Source organism: Prionailurus viverrinus, unplaced genomic scaffold (genome assembly GCF_022837055.1).
Source record: "Prionailurus viverrinus isolate Anna unplaced genomic scaffold, UM_Priviv_1.0 scaffold_106, whole genome shotgun sequence".
NCBI lineage: Eukaryota > Metazoa > Chordata > Mammalia > Carnivora > Felidae > Prionailurus > Prionailurus viverrinus.
Window position 1 is genome coordinate 1 of NW_025927496.1, and position 20,000 is coordinate 20,000.

The following is a 20,000-nucleotide window of genomic DNA, read 5'->3' on the forward strand; positions in this document are numbered from 1 at the left end:
CATCTCGCCAGGTTAAAAAAAAATCTATCCATCGTGTGCCACCGCCACTGAGTGTCTGCACGCACTCTCTCCTTTTCTCACTCACACTAGCCTTTCGTACTTTGGCACCACTGTCGGTCGAACACGAGGATCAGAAAACACAAGGTTTCAGAAGTTCAAACAGCCTTCTGGTTCCATAGCACACCCTTGCATTCATAGCATGGATACGACTCCGTGAAATAAAGAGTAGTGGATATAAATGGGACACCCAAGGTCAAAGTCACAGCCTGTATGGTGTGAAGACGAATTCAAGAGTGAGAAAGCACGTAGACGGAAATATTCCTTCCTATGGCAGAATATTTACAGCACTGCTTTCAATGAAGTGCTTCTCCCGTAAACATTTGAAAGGAGATGAACGGCACAGATTCAATGAAGGCTTCATACTGTACTTCTGCATAGGAAGGGAGACAAGTGTCACAAACTACAAACGAAAGCAAAAAGACCAAACGCTGTGACACCATGATCTCCAAAAAGGAGGTTTTCCTGGGGGTGGGGAATTAATGTGGTGGGGTTCCAATTAACACAAGGAAAAAAGAATGTACTTATAATGAATGGGTTCCATAGTGAACACGCACAAAGAATTCACTTGACGAGTCCAGGGATACAATATTACAGGAGAAATCCTTTGATGTCCATTGTAGCCTGTGTGTGTGTGTGTGTGTGTGTGTGTGTGTGTGTGTGTGAGAGAGAGAGAGAGAGAGAGAGAGAGAGAGAGAACGAGAACCAATCAGGCAGTTGGTTCGCTTTCAAACACCTGATATTTCGACCCTTGATGTAACAAAACTTCTAAAATTCCTTTAGCTTTGCCTCTCTTTCTAAAGACAAATGTCAAAAACAGTGGTGAATATACTCCACGCTGAACGTACTGATTCTGAAAACTCTCAGTACGGATGGGTTTTATAATACACTTAACCATGTGTGGGGTGCTTGGTTGGCTCCGTCAGTTAAGTGTGTGACTGCGGCTCAGGTCATGATCTTACGGTTTGTGGGTTCGAGCCCTGCACCGGGCTCTGTGCGGACAGCCTGGAGCCTGCTTCGGATTCTGTGTCTCCCTCTCTCTCTCTCTGCTCCTTCCCCTTCCCACTCTGTCTCTCAAAAATAAATAAATGTTTAAAAAAGAAAGAAAGGAAAGAAAGAAAGAAAGAGAGAGAGAGAGAGAGAGAGAGAGAGAGAGAGAGAGAGAAGAGAAGAGAAGAGAAGAGAAGAGAAGAAAAAAAGAAATACACTTACCATGTGTTTAGAAAAATTTGAATTCCTACCAGTCTATACCTACCCCACTGTCTAAATTCCCCAGCTGGAAGATTTAGAATCTGTGCTTGAGCCAAAGCCTCCAGGAAAACCGCTGCCTGACTCTGCATTTGATGCGGGTCCCCAACCGATGGCCGCACCTGATTTAGAACCACTATCGGAGTTCTTTCCAGAACCAGGGACCCGAGGAGGTTCCTCGACACATGGCACATCGAAGTACCCTACGACCCAGCACTTTCACGACTAAGTACTTAGCCAAAGGATACAGGTCTGCTGTTTCCAAGGGGCACACGCACCTCAGTGTGCATAGCAGCACTATCAACGGTAGGCAAAGTATGGAAAGGGGCCAAATGTCCATCGACGGATGAATGGATACAGAAGAGGCGGTATCCATCTAACAACAGAGCAGTGCGCGGCCACCAGAGGGAATGAAGTCTTGCCATTTGCAAGTACCTGGATGGAACTGGAGGGTGTCATGCAAAGTGACATTTGTCCCTCAGAGAAACACATGTATCACAGGACCTCACCCGTGTGAGGACCTTCACTTCCCAAACAGAGGAACTCGGGAAGGGAAGGGAAGAAGGGAAGAAAAAATAACATACAAACAGGAAGGGGGACAAAAACGTAAGAGGCTCTTCCCTAAGGGGAACAAACAGAGGGTTCCTGGAGGGGGTTGTGCCGGGGCGGGGGCTGAAAGGGTGAGGGGTATGAAGGACTCTCCTCCTCAAACCACTGTTGCCCTATAGGCTAACTACCTTGGGGGTACATTGAAAAAATAAATTCAATAATAATATCAGAGAGGGCGAGGGCGAGGGCGAGGGCGAGGGCTACCTGATCATCTGCCAACGTCACAAAGGGAAAGTCCGGGAACCGTTTGGGAATGAAGCTGTCTACCGCTTCTCAGTCCTGGCAAAAGAACAGCTGCAGCTTATAGGCAGTCACGTCCCTCTGTAAGGCACCCGACAAACGCCTTCCTGCTTCTCAAAAGCTCATCTGGGCTTCGATGAGATTCAGGAAGTTTGCAGTCACCCCATCGTTCCTCGATCGCATGACTTTCACCTCGGTTTCCTATTACGTAAAACGAACACAGCCAAAGCCCTTTGAAGGACTAGTGTGAATATCTTTCCTGTCCTGAACCAGAAGAACCTCTCCAAAGCTACCAAAATATTCTTTCAGATCCTGTTCGGTTGTTTTCCACGGGAGACCCAACACTCTTAAATCGGACGTTTTCTGGATGGCTCTCTTCACTTTCACTGCTGAAGAAGCAGGCATCTGTCTCGTCCCTTTTTCTGTGGCTATCTTTGGGATAAGTTGACGACTGTCCGCTACCGGATTTCCCCAGCCAGCATCAGGGATGTGCAGGATGTGTTTGACCAGCCGGACACCTCTCATACACTGAGACGCTGGATTCCGGTAGTGCAGTCCACGTGCTGCCGACAAACTGGGCTGTCACTGTGGACAGCAGCACTGTCCCGTCGTCTTCCGATGGCATTTCAATGGGCTCGTCATTCTCATCTTTGGTCACCCGAGTACATTCAGACACCTGCTCTTATTTCTCTGCTAGGGTTCCGCTGCTAGGAAGCCTGACAGGGAACCCGAAGCGGCGAGGGATCCAGGAGCAGCCCAGCTACTGCTTCGCTCCCGCGAAATGGCCGCCTTGTAACTCTTTACGGAAGAGGAAAAAACACCACCGTGACCGCCACCATTTAATAACCTTGCTCTAAGTGTGGAGAAAGCAACCACCCATCCCCAAAAGGAAACTTGGGCAGGCTACACGTACAGGACATATGGAGCCTATACTTGCAAGTGCTTACTTACGTGGGAACATGGAAGGGTCGCCTGAGTCCCTGATGGCCCAGATGGGGTTCTTTGGAGGTGTCTGAATGAGTTTTCTTGTGTGCTCCCTTAGAGAAAGCTGGCCGTGAGACGACGCGGCCAGAAACTAGGAAGCCCTTTGGTTCCATCAGCGAAGCCCCGACTTTTGGGGAGGAACGGACGCTCACGGAGATATCCCGGGCCACATTTGGTTTGTGGGTTGCTGCAGCTTTTTTTTTTTTTTTTTTTTTTTTTTGGCTTCTTTGCGCCAAATTGGCTGTGTTCTCATTGGAAATGGAAAACACCTGCGCGATGGGATCCATCCGCGGTAATGCTCTCGTGCGATTGGATTTGTTTTTACAAAAGGGGGAGATTTGACCATTGGGTCTTTCGTGTCCTCTCCACAAATAGGAGTGAAACAAAGGCTGATGTTGGTTTGCATCTTGTTTGTGGATCTATGGCCACAGGTGTTATCCATGTGAGATGTTTTCTCTACCTCTGGATGCTATTGCTAACACCAATTTGTAAACGAGCTCCGTTAATGTGTTTCAAGGCAAGCTCTTGTAAACATTGGGCATTCTAACACTCGCGAGGATCAGAACAAACCCAAATGTGTTTCACATTCACGTGAACGGGGTGTGTGTGTGTGTGTGTGTGTGTGTGTGTGTGTGTGTGTGTGAAATTCTCTACATTCAGAGTTTTACTCCATAAGAAAGTTGCCTCACGGGAAGGGACACAATTGATGGCCCAGAGAGAGGAGAGATACAAATTGAACACACCTGCCCTCCCCGCTACACCCACACCCACACCCACACCCACAGACCCTTTCCCAATAGTCAGAAGAATGAGGAAGAGGAGGAAGGCAGACAGATGCCAGTGATCCTAAACCCACCCCTCCTCCTCCCCGAGCACAAGCGCCAAGATGGGTGCCCACCCCACGGCCTGCTCCTCCTTCACCTCTTCCACAGGGGGCTGAAAAGCAACTAGAGACAAAGCCACTTTTGCAGGAGGGGAAGACAGGAGACAGAGATGGAAGAAGAAGTAGGAGGTGGACGCGGACGCGGAGTTGGAGGCGCAAAAGAAAAAGATGAAAGACACACAAAAAGGTGAGTCCAAAACTTTAAATCTGCCTGGGGCCTGGCCGGCGGCTCCCTGGCCGCCTCCCCCTCCCCCTGTTTCTGCATCAGTTGGTGTGGCTCCAGTGATCTCCTAGGCCATCCCCGCTGGTGGGGCCTCCCGTGTGAGCCTGATGGTGGGGAAACAGATCGTTTGACTTTTTAGCGGACACGGGTGTGACGTCTTGGGTACTCAAGGCCATGGAAGGTTGATTGCTTACTTAAAATGGACATATTTTCGGAGCCGTCGATATCAAATACAATGCCGACAGTTAGGTTTTATTCTTGGTGGTGGTGGTTGTAAAATGGCTTGAATTTGGTGCTCTCTGCATGACAAGGCTTTGGGGTGGGCAGCTCCGGTCATGGCCTTGCTTCCGTCCCAATACTGACCCTGTAACTGTGGTCCTCAAAATATACATCTCTGTGACCTTTACAAACAACATAACCCGTTTTCTCCCTCGTTTTACAACAGGTATCAAAAACAAAATCAAAAAAACTTTACAGACACTTACGCCCTTCCTTGTTCCACTCAGACACGCACTCTAGGGTTCAGGCCCGGGGCAGGGGCCTAATCAGCTTTCATGTGACTTCAATTTATGACTTCACGGGTACCCGTTGCAGTTTGTCAGCAAAAAGTACTTCAAACGATGGTGATGGTCGATTTTGTCTCTCGCATACAGTGTTCGTGGGTGAATGTTGACAGGAGATAGGTTAAATACACAAAAATGTTTACTCGTAAACCTTTAAATTTTTTCCTTGTACCATTTATTTTTGAGAGAGAGAGAGAGAGAGAGAGAGAGAGAGAATGACTGAGAATGAATGTCAGCGAGGGAGGGGCAGAGACAGCGGGAGACACGGAATCCGAAGCAGGCTCCAGGCTCTGAGAGGTCAGCACAGAGCCCCACGCGGAGCTCGAACTCACGAGCTGTGAGATTGTGACCTGAGCCGAAGTCGGACGCTTAACCGACTGAGCCGCCCAGGAGTCCCTATTTGTAAACTTTTAAAATGGCTTCCCCAATCTTTCGTGACCTGCAACTTCAAAGCTTTGCTAAGTGAAGCGGTAAATTAGGTTCAATTCTTCGGACATCTGAGTCTTTTCCACAGAAGATAAAATACTAAATTGTGAATTACTAAACCTACGGCGTTTTCTTTTGTGTTTTTCTTTTGTTTTTTGTTTTGCTGTGTGTGTGTGTGTGTGTGTGTGTGTGTGTGTGTGTGTGGTCTTTGGCTTTATTCAGAAAAACTTAACAGTAAAGATACTTGGGTCTGTTAGTAAACAGGTTTCATCGTTTGTCGTTGTTGTTTTTTTTCCTTGAAGATTTGTTTTCCAGCCTATTTCTTTATTTTTAGGGGAGGGAGGGAGGGAGAGAGAGAGAGAGAGAGAGAGAAAGAGAGAGAGAGAGAGAGAGAGAGAGAGAGACACACACACACACACACACACACACACACACACACACTCAGAATGAGTCAGTGGGAGGGGCAGAGGATCCGAAGCGGGCTCTGCGCTGACAGCACAGACAGCCCAACGCATGGCTCAAACTCACGAACCGAACCGTGGGATCATGAGCTGAGCCGAAGTTGGATGCTTAACTGACAAAGCCACCCAGGCGCCCGTTTCATGACTTGTTAAAAATTGTACAGAAAAAGAAAAAAGAAACAAAACCGAACACCACAACGTATTTCTGAAAATGATGAGATACATTCGTACATTTGGCAGTGTAAAGAATTCTGGTGTGTGGGGGGCCTGGGTGGCTCAGTGGGTTAAGCGTCTGATTTCAGCTACGGTCATGGTTCATGGATTTGAGCCCTGAGCTGGGTTCTGCACTGACAGTGCAGAGCTCCCCTTTCCCCCCACCTCTCAAAATAAAGGAATTAACCTAAGAGGAAAAAAAGAACTCCATAAAAAAAAAAAATTAAAAAGAAGGCAGGCAGGCAGGTGGAAAAGAAGAGAGAAAAAACACAAAAGACTATATGGTCAATCGCTATTCTTGGTGTGTTTATGTCAATACTGAAGCCATGTCTGTTAACACTGGACTTATTTTACAAACAAATTAGTTTTCATTGGGCTATCTTTGACAGGAATGGAGGGGTCTCGATAGAAAAAGATTATATTTCAATAGCTCTTTGGTGGATGTTAAATTCTAGTTCTGGTTAATTAATTTTCTTTGACTGTTTGTTGTTTGCCTTTAAAACTGGGCTGGATCCTGAATCCTGGTTTCCTCCAATATCTGACTATGACTCTTCACACTCAGGCTTCCAATCCTCTCCCATCCTCTTATCTTACCATCCTGAAGAACTCAAATGGCCCTTTTCCCTGAAGCCCTGCAAAGGAAAGCTGAACAACTGGAGATAAACTTCAGAGAAATTGCCACAGTTGTAGACAATCTGTGTGCCTGTTGCTCTACGGGCCATTCAGAACGAGACATTTGCTGCTGTTGTGTTTTTGTTGTTTTTAAAGTAGGCTTCACCACGCCCAGTGTGGAGCCCAACTGGAGCCTTGAGCTCACGACCCTGGGATTGAGACCTGAGTGAAGAGCCAGACTTGAATACTGAACCTGAACCCACTGAGCCACTCAGGATCCCCCAAAATGAGACATTTGAACTACATGCCAGAAAAATCGGTCAGATTGCCCCCTGCCTGCTCACACTCCAGCTGAGGATGCTTCGAGCCTGGCATCTAGACACCTTCTCACTGACCACACTTGGGACTTAGACACTGGGTTTATAAGTTGTTCTAACCATTAACCCGTGGTTTTCTTTTCTTTCTGTAGAAATACCTCTTATTAGTTACCTGATTGCTGAACGAGGCAGAGTCAAAGCTAGTTCACGAACACTTGCTGCACCTGTATTAGCTCCTCTTTAGAAATAAGAACCCACATTTTCTTTGTATTTTTATAAGTTTCTTAATATTTACTTTTGAGAGGGGGTGGGGGGAGGGAGACCCATAATCTGTAGCTGGCTCCAGGCTCTGAGCTGTCCGCACAGAGTCTGATGCGGGGCTCGAAATCACGAATGGCGAGATCCTGACCGGAGCCAGAGTCCGATGCGTAACCCACGGAGCCACCCAGGTGCCCCAGCAATAAAAGCCCACATAAACAGGGGCACCTGGATGGCTCAGTCGGTAGAGCGCGTAGCTCTCGATCTTGGGGTTGTAAGTTCGAGCCCAACGTTGGGTGTAAAGGTTACTTAATAAGATTAAAAAAAACATAAAAGTAAAATCAGACAGCAATTCACTTGGGTACAGTAAGAGGCCCTTGACCACCACAACCTTCCCCTTCGCGCCCCCCGCCCCCCCAAGGTGGTTATAACATTGGGTTTGACTATACTGTTACTATTTCTTAGAATACACTTGGGGAGAAAACTCAGGATATGATGCAGTACCAAACTATGCAGAAAAATATCCAAGATCTCAGATAGGAACTATCTCTGATACCCACCCCCACCCCCACCCCCACCCCCACCCCCAATTAGCACAAGGGAGCAAAAGTTGTGCCCTGCACCCTGTCAAATCCTTCCCTTCCAAAGCCCCTGCCACACCCTAATTCGGCTTGAAATAGTTTCAGAAGGTGGCCCCCCACCCCTGTTCCATAAAAGTGGAACGAGGGATTGACAATGGAAACTTATAAAGGGGAAGAAAACTTTACACCTCTGACTCCATGTTGCTTCGATTCCCTTCACAACCTCTGTGTAGCCCTGCACCTCGGCCTGTGACAGGTGAGATTTACAGAAACTGTTCTCACCGGGGGAGATAAACGGATAGCCCGAGCCCGAGCCATCACCCATCATCGTCCCCATTCCTTACCATTGGGAAATGATCCAAACTCCAGAGGCTGGGGGTGAGTGTGGGGGGCGGGGAGTGGGGAGTGGGCAATTGAAACTGTGCCACGGAGGGTTAAGGAGGCTGACGCTCGCTCTCTCTCGCAGACAACCTAAATCTTGTTCTTCAGAGAACTATTTGCCCCTAATCAGCTATTGTGTCTTTTCAGGTCCCACAGACAAACTCTAGCTGTCTCTGAAGAGGCCTGGACTCAAGGTCCACCGATATGCTTGCAGCCTATAAGCCAGCACAGCCCTGAGAGAAAGAGCCTAAGTCGCCATCCAGGTTATACCAGCTCTCGGGGCATACCCACAGCCCCTTCTCCGTGTCCTAAGGTAACCTGCTGACATCAGGGACTAAATGTTGCCTCGTTCTCATGTGAAGTCTCCGCCCCTAAGTAAACCTGGGGATATGCATGACAGGTATGTTTCCTCAATGTGGGTGCTCCATCTTTCCTCATCAATAATCACAGATGTGCCTTCCCTTGTATCAACAGGTATGTAAAGGATTCTTGGGATGTCATTCTTTTGTCAATTCAAGTCTATTCCAATGTTGCACTGGCTCCTTCAAATTGTCCTTGTTGAAAGTGTGTTGCTGTCCCTGTCTCTCTGTTAAAAATGCTTTGCCAAATACAAAGGCAGACCATCTGAGCCAAGCACATGAACTATGTCTGCTGGTCAATGGAACTTACAGAGAACATACGTCACTTTTGAGTTTCCCACCATTTATGTTACAATACGTTCGCCCCAACGAGGAACCCTAGGTGGTTCAAAGACACATATGTGTGCTTACACACACACACACACACACACACACACACACACACTCACTCACTCTCATACCCAGCAAGGAGGGACACACCCAGGGCCTACAAGACAGTCACCTGGCACTGAGGGACATAAAAACATCAAGTTGATCATCCGTGATTTCTGAGGAAAGATTATCGACCAAGACGGGGAAATGATAAAGGAAATCCTAAACTTTTAATGTTGGTGGTCTCCCAGGGAAGCTATATATGTAATATTTACCGAGGTCAAAGGGACTCTAGAAAACCTCAAAGCATGAGCTCTTTTTCTGTCCTGAGCACAGATTGTATGTCTGGTTTGTTTAAAAAAAAAAAAATTTTTTTTTTAAACATAACTAACTAAAAAAGGGGGCTTCCAAAGGGGGCTTATAAAGAGGAGGGAAACAAAAGAAAACAATACAAAAACCTTCCTGGTCGCCATAAGATTGAAGTCATACAGCCTTGCACATACTAAAAACAGAAGATAAAGTCCGTAACTTTCTGGAATGTGTTCTTTCTCCTCATGGTGATTCCTAACATCTGCGCCCCCCCCCCCCCGGCCCCGTGCCCTGTTTATCCTTTTTTTTTTTTTTTTTTTGGTAAGCTGTATGTATGCCCAATGTGAGGTCTTCCCCAGATGACTGACTTGTTTGTGAAGATTGCATATCCCCGTCAGCCCTCCTAACTTGGGCTCCAATGAAACTCTTTTCCTTCCTCTTTAAAATTGTTTTTAAAAAGGCTCATTCATTTTGCATCGACATAGGGTAAATGCTATAAAAGGTAAACAAGACATAGTGAGGGGACAAACTGGGAAAGGTGGACAGCGTTTAAAAGATGCTTTTAAATGCTACACTTCTTCCTGCCTTTCCTTCACAGGTAGGACAGCACCTACACGTACTGTCGTTGGCAATGGTCATCGGCCTAGAGAGGAAGAAACCATTCCATAGTTTTCCACACGGCGGATGAGAAGGCCCTCTCGGACCAAATCCAGGAACTCCCTTACTGTGAGCCAAGGACCGGTGTTTTGTCGTTTTCCTTTCAGTTGTGGTTAGAAGTAGAAGTAGACATCACCTACAATTGAGATTTTTCACCATATATAAGCGTAGAGCTCAGTGGTATTAGGTGCAACATTCACGTCCTCCTCGTTGCGTTCTCTCTTTCCATTCCATTTGTTGTAGTGTTTTAAGATTTATGTTTTTATTTTTTTAATTTTTTTTTAATATATGAAATTTATTGTCCAATTGGTTTCCATACAACACCCAGTGCTCATCCCAAAAGGTGCCCTCCTCAATACCCATCACCCACCCTCCCCTCCCTCCCACCCCCCATCAACCCTCAGTTTGTTCTGTTTTTAACAGCCTCTCTTATGTTTTGGCTCTCTCCCACTCTAACCTCTTTTTTTTTTTTTTTTTTCTTTCCTTCCCTTCCCCCATGGGTTTCTGTTAAGTTTCTTAGGATCCACATAAGAGTGAAACCATATGGTATCTGTCTTTCTCTGTATGGCTTATTTCACTTAGCATCACACTCTCCAGTTCCATCCACGTTGCTACAAAAGGCCCTATTTCATTCTTTCTCATTGCCACGTAGTATTCCATTGTGTCTATAAACCACAATTTCTTTATCCATTCATCAGTTGATGGACATTTAGGCTCTTTCCATCATTTGGCTATTGTTGAGAGTGCTGCTATAAACATTGGGGTACAAGTGCCCCTATGCATCAGCACTCCTGTACCCCCTGGATAAATTCCTAGCAGTGCTATTGCTGGGTCATAGGGTAGGTCTATTTTTAATTTTGTGAGGAACCTCCACACTGCTTTCCAGAGCGGCTGCACCAATTTGCATTCCCACCAACAGTGCAAGAGGGTTCCCGTTTCTCCACATCCTCTCCAGCATCTATAGTCTCCTGATTTGTTCATTTGGGCCACTCTGACTGGCGTGAGGTGATATCTGAGTGTGGTTTTGATTTATATTTCCCTGATGAGAAGCGACGTTGAACATCTTTTCATGTGCCTGTTGGCCATCCGGATGTCTTCTTTACAGAAGTGTCTTTTCATGTTTAAGATTTATGTTTTTAATGTTTACTTATTGGTTTAAGGGGGGGGGGTGGGAGGGAGGGAACCCCAAGCAGGCTCCGCACTGTCCGTGCGAGAACCCAACGCAGGGCTTGGTCTCACGAACCCTGAGATATGACGTGAGTCAAAATCAAGCGTGGGATGCTTCACCCACTGAGCCACCCAGGCACCCCACCCATTCCATTTGTTTTAAAGACACAAACGTTGCAAACGTGTTTTTTTTTTTTCCAACTTTTATTTATTTTTGAGATAGAGAAAGAGCATGAATGGGGGAGGGTCAGAGAGAGGGAGACACAGGTTCTGAAGCAGGCTCCAGGCTCTGAGCTGTCAGCACAGAGCCCGACGTGGGGCTTGAAACTCACGGACCGTGAGATCATGATCTGAGCCCAAGTCGGACACTTATCCGACCGAGCCCCCCAGGCGCCCCACAACCTTTTTTATTTTTTTTAAAGTTTGTCCATCCATGCCTTCATTCCTTCATTCATTTTTCACATTCTCTTCACTCGATGTGGGACTTGAAGTCACAACCCTGACAGAGGTCAAGAGTCCAAGAGTCGCATGCTCTTCTGAGTGAGCCAGCCAGGAGCCCCTTCCATTCCATGATTTGAAACAACCCCAGGATCCTGACTCAGACTCCCAAATTGACGGATGAGAGCCCCACCCACGCCCTCTAGGCCATCTGTGGGGCTGTTTCATGTGTGTCCATCTTCCTTCCTCCTTTTAGTGGCACGTCAAAGGTTGCGTGTGAAACAGCCAGTGACTGTGGAATGAAACTGTACTCCGTTTCCCTTTGGAAGCAGGTGGGAGAGGGAGGACAGGTCAATGGCTAATCAATAGAGTGTTAGTGTTGCTTTACAGGAGTGTGCCCGCTGGGACCATCACCCGGGGTCACAATTGTCCCCTGTCAGGCCTCCCTCACCCTCTATCCCTTATTGCTCCATGCCTGTGTTTGGCCTCTGAACCCTAAGACCCCACCATCACGTGTTTCATGCCACCCCCTAACTCTGACTCGGCAGGCCACGCCACGCCACACCATGCCGCTCGCTCGCTCGCTCGCCCGCCAACTCCTTACCCTTCCACGTACCTGCACCCCCACCCCTGGAAGGCATTATAGTAAGATATCATCCTCCACATCCATGATTCTCAAACGGTTTATTGAGGTTTCCTGGGTTAGGAAAAGGAGGGGACTCTCTTTCTTCCAGAGAAGGCAAGTTCTTCAGACATCATCTTCTCCCCTCCCCCCTTCTCTCCCCCCCCCCTTCTCTCTTCCCCCCCCCCCCCCTTTCCTCCCTTTCCTCCCAGTAGTTCAGAAATTTCAGCCTAAGGGTTGGGGGAGTTGAAGAAAGCCATTCAATGGAGAGAAGCCCCAGGCTCAGACTTTAACAGAAAGCTTTCTGCATTTGAACGAAGGGGTTGAATGAGGCCGATTAGAATGAATCGCCCTGAACCTCCCTTCCACTGCCACTCCCATCCCCGCCCCCACCCCTGCCGCACCCCCACCCCCCACTCCCACCCCCCACGAGTCCTCCAGTGGTTTGGGGAACTGAAGGCTGCGGGTGGGCAGGGGGTGGGGGCGCGTGCATCCTAAGCGGCAAAGTAGGCCCCTGGTCCACAGGAAAAATACAAAGTCTATGTACCGAAATCTGTTGCGTCTGTATACGCCGATAATGACACCGCAGAAAGACAAATTAGAAAAGAAAAGAAGAGAAAAGAAAAGAAAAGAAAAGAAAAACAAAACAACCCCCCAAAAACAATCCCACTTACAACGGTACCAAAAATAATAATGAAGACCACGAAAAGAAATAAAGGAACAAAGAAACATCCGGGCACGAGCGAGCGGGTCTCCCTGTACGTCAGCTACGTTAGAGGGTCCCTCTCCTAGAGGCCCCTTCAGCTCAACGGTGGGCTGCGGTGTCCCTGTCTCTAGCCCGATTCATCTTGGTGCGAGGACCCTAAGTGGCCAAGCAGGCCCCCGGTCCACGGGAAAAATCATGCTCTGGGTCCAGCGGAGTTGTGTGTCTCGGGCACAGCGGTCAAGGGGTTGGCGAGATGTGTGTGGAGGAGAGGAGGTATCTGTTCCGGGGCCGCCCTCCCGGGCACCGCTCTGGCTGAGAAGAGGGCAGTGGGGCGCGGCCTGGACCTGGACGACAGTTACTGCCTGCTCCTGGGCTGAGGGCTGAGGGTAGTGGGGCAATGCCCACGCTGGCTCCTGTGACGCAGTTCGTCCTGGGCACCTTCTGTGGTTTCTGTGCAGGTGCCGGTTGCCGTGATGACCGAGGAGGCTAAACTCCTCTCTCCGCCTGGTTGTTCAGACGCCCGATCCTCCCGTGTTCTCGGTACGTGGACTGACCCGCCACCCTCCCATGCCACCAGACCCCTTGTGCCAATATCTCCTGTTTCAGAGTGCTTTCGCCTTGTCCGGAAAGTAAACAAACAACACTCGCAGATACCCACCCCGCGAGAGAACAAAGAGACGTCCGGCCCCGAGCGAGCGAGTGGGTCGCCCTTGTGCCTCAGTGTACTTTAGAGACTCGGTCTCTTAGAGACACCTGAAGCTCAACGATGGGTTGCGGTGTCCCTCCCTGTCTCTGGCCCGGTTCCATCCCCGGACGAGTCCCACAGTCTCTTTGCACGACGACGACGACGACGACGACGACGACGACACCACCGCTCGCTCACGTGAGCCGGAGGCAACGTGCTAACGGGACCGGAGGGTGGCACTGTGGATTCAAAGTGACCTACGCGCCGAAGCGTCTGTAAACGTGGTGTCCAGAAACCTTGGACGTTGCCGTGCCCTGGATGAAATCGTCGCTCTGGAGACTCGGGCACGTGTCGCCCACCTTCTCTACGTTCTTCCTACCTTTAGCCTCCCTGTGTGTGTTTGCCCGACATCTTGCCTGATGGTTCACGGAGGAATGAGACACCCATCCGGCAAGAGCTGATGCTCCACTCACCACGGCACATGACTGACGGAAAAGAATACGCACGGGCCCGCACTCATCTTACCCTTCGTTCTCCACCGTGTCAGAAAAACATGTGGCCTGCCTTCCTCCTGTCCAAAGCCAAACTGGAAGGAAGACTTAGATGTAAAGGAAACGTTAGAGAAGCTTTCAAAAAGTAGCAGCAAGCAAGCAAGCAAGCAAGCAAAGTAAACCACCCACCCCTACCCTCCTGCCCAGCAGGTGCAAGAAGCGTGCGCGGAGCACTCTCCTCCTTTTCTCCCTGGAGGTTCCCCCCCCCCCCCCCCCCCCAGGATGTCTTTCCTACGCCACCAGGGGAGTGACATTCTTATCCTCAAGGACAGGAGGAGAAGTGGAGAGAATTCTAGAGGAGAAAAGATCTTGGTTGGTTGGTTTCGTTGGTTTTAAAATCCTCCTCATCCTTTAGCCTCCCCATGTAGTTCAGTTAGTCGTCCACCGTCGCTTCTCCTTGTTCAACCCAATATACAAGCGTTGAGGTCTGGCCACTTCTCAGGGTCTTGGTTTACCTCAGGAGGGGCTCTACCTGTCACGTGAAACTTGTAGGAAATCAATGTGTCAGCTCCTTGTACGGTTAGCCTGTCTCGTGTCAGTGTCACCCTCAGGGTCACCTGCAAACCCTAAGAGGGTGGAGGCATAGGGTGTGTCTCGGTGACACCTTCCTTCTCCCTGCCGGCCCCCCCCCCCCCCCCCCCTTTGGACTGTAGGGTCCTCTGGGAACCGGGACATTTTTAGTGAGTGGCTATTAACTCCTTCCGTTCTCCATCTCCCGCCGCCGCCGCCGCCGCCGCCGCCGCCGCCGCCGCCGCCGCCGCCGTAGTAGTAGTGTGTTTATTGAGGACAGTAATGGTGAAAGCCATATTCTTGTCGCTTGCCACGCCGTGCACTTGCACCCATGTTCCCCGTAGCTGTTTGTGGTCTTTGGACTTCGTCGTGGCCCCGTGCGACAAAGGACTTTGCTTAAGCTTTATCCGTGGTCGTTCGTTTATCCATCACCCCCTTTCTGCCCCCCCCCGCAGCTTGGTTTGTAATGTTTCCGAGAGAGACGTTCCCCCGCTTGACCCGACAGAATAAAAATGGCTCGTCCGGGGGCGCCTGGGGGGCTCGGTCGGTTGAGCGTCCGACTTCGGCTCACGTCATGATCTCGCGGTCCGTGGGTTCAAGCCCCGCGTCGGGCTCTGTGCTGACAGCTCAGAGCCTGGAGCCTGGTTTGGATTCTGTGTCTCCCTCTCTCTCTGACCCTCCCCCGTTCATGCTCTGTCTCTCTCTGTCTCAAAAATACATAAATGTTAAAAAATTAAAAAAAAAAAAAAAAAAAAAAAAAGGCTCGTCCGTCCGTTGTTGTTCTGGGAGTACTCTCTCGCGTGGTTTCGGTTTGACCGTCCGTCTCCCTCCCTCCCTCCCTCCCTCCCTCCCTCCCTCCCTCCCTGCCCGCCGAAATGTGTCTAAGTCCTCCCTCCCGGGAGCGCGGGCGCCGCCTGGGCCGCTCTGGGCCGCCCGTGCCTCACGGGCGCCCGCGGCCCGCCCGGTGTGTGCGGGGAATTTTCCGCGCACGTCCGCCTCGGCCGGCCGGGGAGTCGAGTGGCCGGTCTGCCCCGCCCTTTCCAGCGGCAGCCGCCCCGATGCATTTTTCGAGTGTCCCTTGGGCTGCCGGGGTCGCGCCGTGCCGGCCGGGAGCTCCCGAGGCGGACGCCCTCCGCCGGCCTGGGACCGAGAGGCGGCATCCGGAGTGGGCCGGGACGAGATCGGGCGGCCGGGCCGCCGGCTGTGCGCCCTCACGTCCCCGAGATCGCGAGCTGTCCCCGCTGACGTTTCGGTCGGTTGTCGGGCGCCACCTGGCGGCCGCTTTTATATAGCGTTTCCCCTCCGGAGCGTCGGCGACGTCGGCAAGGGATGCGATTTGGTCGCGGTGTCCGGGGCGGAGTTCCAGAAGGCCGGCGACGTTGGCGTGATCGTCCCGCTGTCGTCGGGGCGCCGGCGGCTGGTGCACTTGCCGGAGATTGAACCTCCGGGTATATGGGGGAGTAGTGGCGGCGCTCCCTGGGAGCGAGCTGGGGTGGGGGGCTGCCCGGACGGGTCGACCAGCACCCGCCGGTGCTTTCCTCCCCCAACCCCTCGACCGCGGGGACCGCGGGGACCTCCCGGGGCCGCCACCCGGAGACTGTGGCCACGTCGGTCGCTCGTCGGTCCTTCCCTGCCAGGCGTCTTTTGTCTTCCCTCCCGCGTCGCGGTCGGGCCGGGCTGGGCCGGGCCGGGCCGGGCTGGGCCGGTGAGGACCGTCCTGAGCCTTGAGGGGAAGCCCGCGGAGGGCGCCGTGGGCCCGGGAGGGGGCACGCGTGGGGCTCCCGGTCGTTGGACCCGATTTTCTCCCCAGATTTTCCGAGGCCCGCTGCGGAGTTGGGGACCGGGCCGGGCCGCGAGGGGAGGCCCGTATAGGGCGCCAACGCCGGCGCGCCCGCGATCCCCGTTGAGGTCCCGCCGTCGGGGGCGCCTCCGCGGAATTCAACCCCCCCCAAAACAGTCCCAGCCGGGGGTCGGGGACTGGCACGGGGCCGGTCTTGCGAGGGCCGGGGAGGCTTCCGCAGGCGACAGCGCGGAGTGTTTTATTTTTCTAAGTCCCGACCAGGAGACGACCCGTGCACGGGCGAACGTGTAACGGGGCAGGGCCTACCCGGCCAGCCCCTCCCCTCCCAATCCCGCGATTCCCTGGTCGGTCGGTCGGTCGGTCGGTCGGTCCTGGGGTCGACCAGATGGCCCCCGGGGACTTCCGGGGGGGGGGGGGTTGCTTGGCGGCGATGGGAAGATGCTTGGGGCCCGTGGCCGGGCCAGGGTCCCAGAAGGTCCCAGTGACCTGTGGCTCGGCCCCGCCTGCCAACGCGGTTATTTTTGTCTCCTCAAAGGAGTGCTTTTTGCTGCCAGGTAGGTGCTGACACGTTCTGATGTGGCGGTTGTCATCCTGTAAGAGAGACTTGGGCCTCGTCGTCGCTGGCGTGGCTCCGGGCTTGGTGGTGACGCTGAGCCGGACCCGACTCCGCCCTTGCCTGCCTGCTTGCTCGAGCCGTCTGCCTTGGGCCTGCGTGCCGGCTCTTGTGCATCCAGGTGTGGTCCAGGCTGTGGTGCCACCTCCGGTCTCTGGCACCCGAGGGCAGCGTGGGGAGGCGGCGTGGGTCTTCTACCCTGTGCGCCCCCCGCTGCGGGCACCCGGCCGCGGTCGTGACAAACCCACCCTTGCAAGGCTCCGTGCCGCGTGTCAGGCGTTCCCCTTTTCCCTTGTGGGTTGTCCGGCTGCCTGTTCCCTGGGAGAGGTGGGGGAGGGGTGCTGGCGAGGCTGAAGCAGGCCCTCCTCTGGTCGCTGTCCTCGCTGGGCGTTTCCCCAGCCCCCCCTCACCCCAGGACTGCCTTGTGTTGGCGGTAACCGATCGATGTGGTGATCTCGCGCTCTCCCGGGCCGGGCCTAAGCCGTGTCAGACGAGGGACGGACACTCCTGGCGGGTGGGGCCGCTCTTCTCGTTCTGCCTGCGGGCCCCATGCTCCTCCTTCCCGCCTGTGGGCGGTGCAGGGGGGTGCAGAGGGGTGCGGACTCCGGCCCGACCCCGGCCTCCCGTGGCTTGCGGGACTGGGGTCAGCTGACGCAGCGGACACTCTCGCTGGCCTCTCCTGGCTGTGTGTGGTGGGTGGCCTCCTCCCCGTGGTGGGGGGGGCCGCACCCGATGCCACGCTGCTCACCGCCTGGGCGTGCTGAGCGCGTGGCGCCTGGCCCTCCGTGGTGCCCCTGGAGCGCTCCAGGTCGTCTCAGGTGCCTGAAGCCGAGTGGTGGCGCCGTTCCCTGTTCCCAGCGGACCCCCTTTGGGTCGCCGCCGTTGGCGGAGATGCCCGAGGTGGGCGGGTGGCAGAATCGGTGAAGGGAGGCACACCCGTTCCCCCTGCTGTGGGGAGCGGGCGCCTTGTCGTCCCCGCCCTGCAACGGCCGCTGTTGCCCGGAGGGTGTGGGGGACTGACTTGGTGGGGCGAGTTTGAGTGATCGTGGCGGGCCGAGCCGGCGCCGTGGCGCTTGGCCAAAACCCCCTCTGAGCGAGGACTTGTCGGTTTCTTGCCCAGCGCGTTGCTGCTGGTGTTTCGCCTCGGTTTTTCTCGGGCCTCACCTGGAGGCGCGGCGCTCCTTCCGGGCGGTGACACGAGCAACCGCGCGCGTGGGGAAGGCAGGCGGCCCTCGTTGTGGGCCCTGACCGCGAATGCTCTGGAATGCCCTGTGTCAATCCGTTGCCGTGGACCTTTCTCCCCCGCCCCGGGTCCTGGCGGCCCCGGGAAGAAACGCCTTTTGTTTGGCGGGTCCCGATGGGGGGACGAATTTGGGTGGGGGGCGACGCGCCCTTGGTGAGAAAGCCTTCTCTAGCGATCCGAGAGGGTGCCTTGGGGTACCGAAACCCCCCAGTCGCTGCCCCTCCTGTGCGCGTAGTGGCCACCCGTGTTGGGGGTGACTGCATGCCCTTGTGCGTGTTAGGCGGAGCCTTCTCTCCCGCGCGAGAGGAGGTCTGTCGGCCCCGCGGTGGGGCCGAGCGCCGCTCTTCGCCTACCGCGGCCTGCGCCTCCCCCCTCTGAGTCGGGGGAGGGTCACGCCAGGCCTGGCCGGTGTCCGGCGCCGGGGCCCGTGCGCCTCGGGCGTGTGGTGTGCGAGCGCGCGCGCACGCGCGCGGTGTCCCCCCGCTTCTCCCGTGGCGGTGTGTGTCCCGAGGGGCTTGGGGCGTCCCTGCGCGCCCCGCCCCCCCTGCGCCGCGCGGGCGGCGGCTGTCTCCCGCCCGCCCCCGTTCCGGGCTCGCCGCTGGCGGGTGGCGCGCGGGCGCGGGTCGGGGCCGCCTGGCTTCGGGAGGCGCTTCCCTGGGGTGTGGCTCCGGGATGGACCGATCGGATGGAGGTTGGAGACGGGCTCCCGCGGCGGGGGTCCCGTGGGTCCGGACCCTAGGGCCGTGTGTTGTGGGGCGGGGCCTGGCTCGTGGGGAGGCTCGCTAAGGGTGCTGAGGCCGGCTGGCGCCGCGGGCGTCGCGGGACCGCCCTCGTGCTGGTGGCGGTGGGATCCCGCGCACGTTTACCTGGTGGCCTGGCTCGCGTCTCCGTTGGCGCGCCCTTCCCCGAGCCCGTGCCCTCCTCCGCGTGCGTGCTCTCTGGTCCTCGCTTCGTGCGTGTGCTGCCCCCCTCCCTGCCGCCTCCGGCCCACCTCCCGTTCTGTGCTGCTTTTGTTTCCCCGTCTCGGCTTGGACGACCGAGCGCCGCGTCCGCCCCTTCTCCTCTCCCTCCCCCGTCACCGTGTCGGGCCCGAGACCAGGCCTCGCCGTTTGTCGGGTGCCCGCCCCTCCCTTGGGCCGCCATGGCTCTTGGGGGGCCGGGTCCCGGGCGGAGTGCTGTCGGGCCCCACTCGTGTGAGTGAAGGAAGGGGGGAAGAAGAGAGAAAGGGGCGCCGGCTGCGCGCATCGGGGGTCCGGCTGGGGCGGGGCGCGGGTGGTGGGTCGCCGCGCGTGCGGGAGAGCGTTCCAGGGGCCGGTCGCGCGGCTGCTGCGGGTGGCAGGGCCCCGGAGGGCCCTCTGCGAGGGTTTGCCCCAGGGTTCGCCGAGGGGGTGGGCCGGGTCGGCGTCCGGGGGTGCCACGGGACCGCCCTTGTGCTGGAGGCCTCGGGCGGTGGGACCCCGTGCGCACCCCGGTGGCGACTTGGCTCTGCCCCCTCGAGGCGCCTGGTTGGAAACCCGTGGGGCTCCCTTGCCGTTGGCCCGCGGTCCTGTTCCCCGTCGCTCTTTGCCGGCGCCTCGTTGCCCTTGCCGCCAGGCGTCCGTGTCGTGGCCTCCTCCGTTCGGCTACCAAACCCGGTGGCGCGCTCTGGTGTGTGGGCGCTTCCCGGGCCCGCTGCGGCCTCCTCTCCGTGTCCGCCGCCACCGTCCGGCCCGGCGGCGGTGTTGTGTGCAGACGGGGGGGGGGATCGTCCGTCCCCTTCCTCCGCCGTGCCCCCCCCACCCCCCGCTCTGGCGCGCGCGCGCCTGGGCGTGGGGCGGGTCCCGGCTTGTCTGTCGTTGGCTGCCCTGCGACCGCGCGCCCGCCCCCCCGGTGGAGGGGTGCCCGGGTCTCGGCCCGGCCCCCGCCCCGCGT

General features: G+C 54.8%; 1 pseudogene; it reads right to left on the bottom strand.

The window, feature by feature from the left end:
* Positions 1–2,118: 2,118 nt before the first annotated feature.
* Positions 2,119–3,425, bottom strand: LOC125158132 (TAR DNA-binding protein 43-like; annotated as a pseudogene).
* Between the last annotated feature and the right edge of the window lie 16,575 nt (positions 3,426–20,000).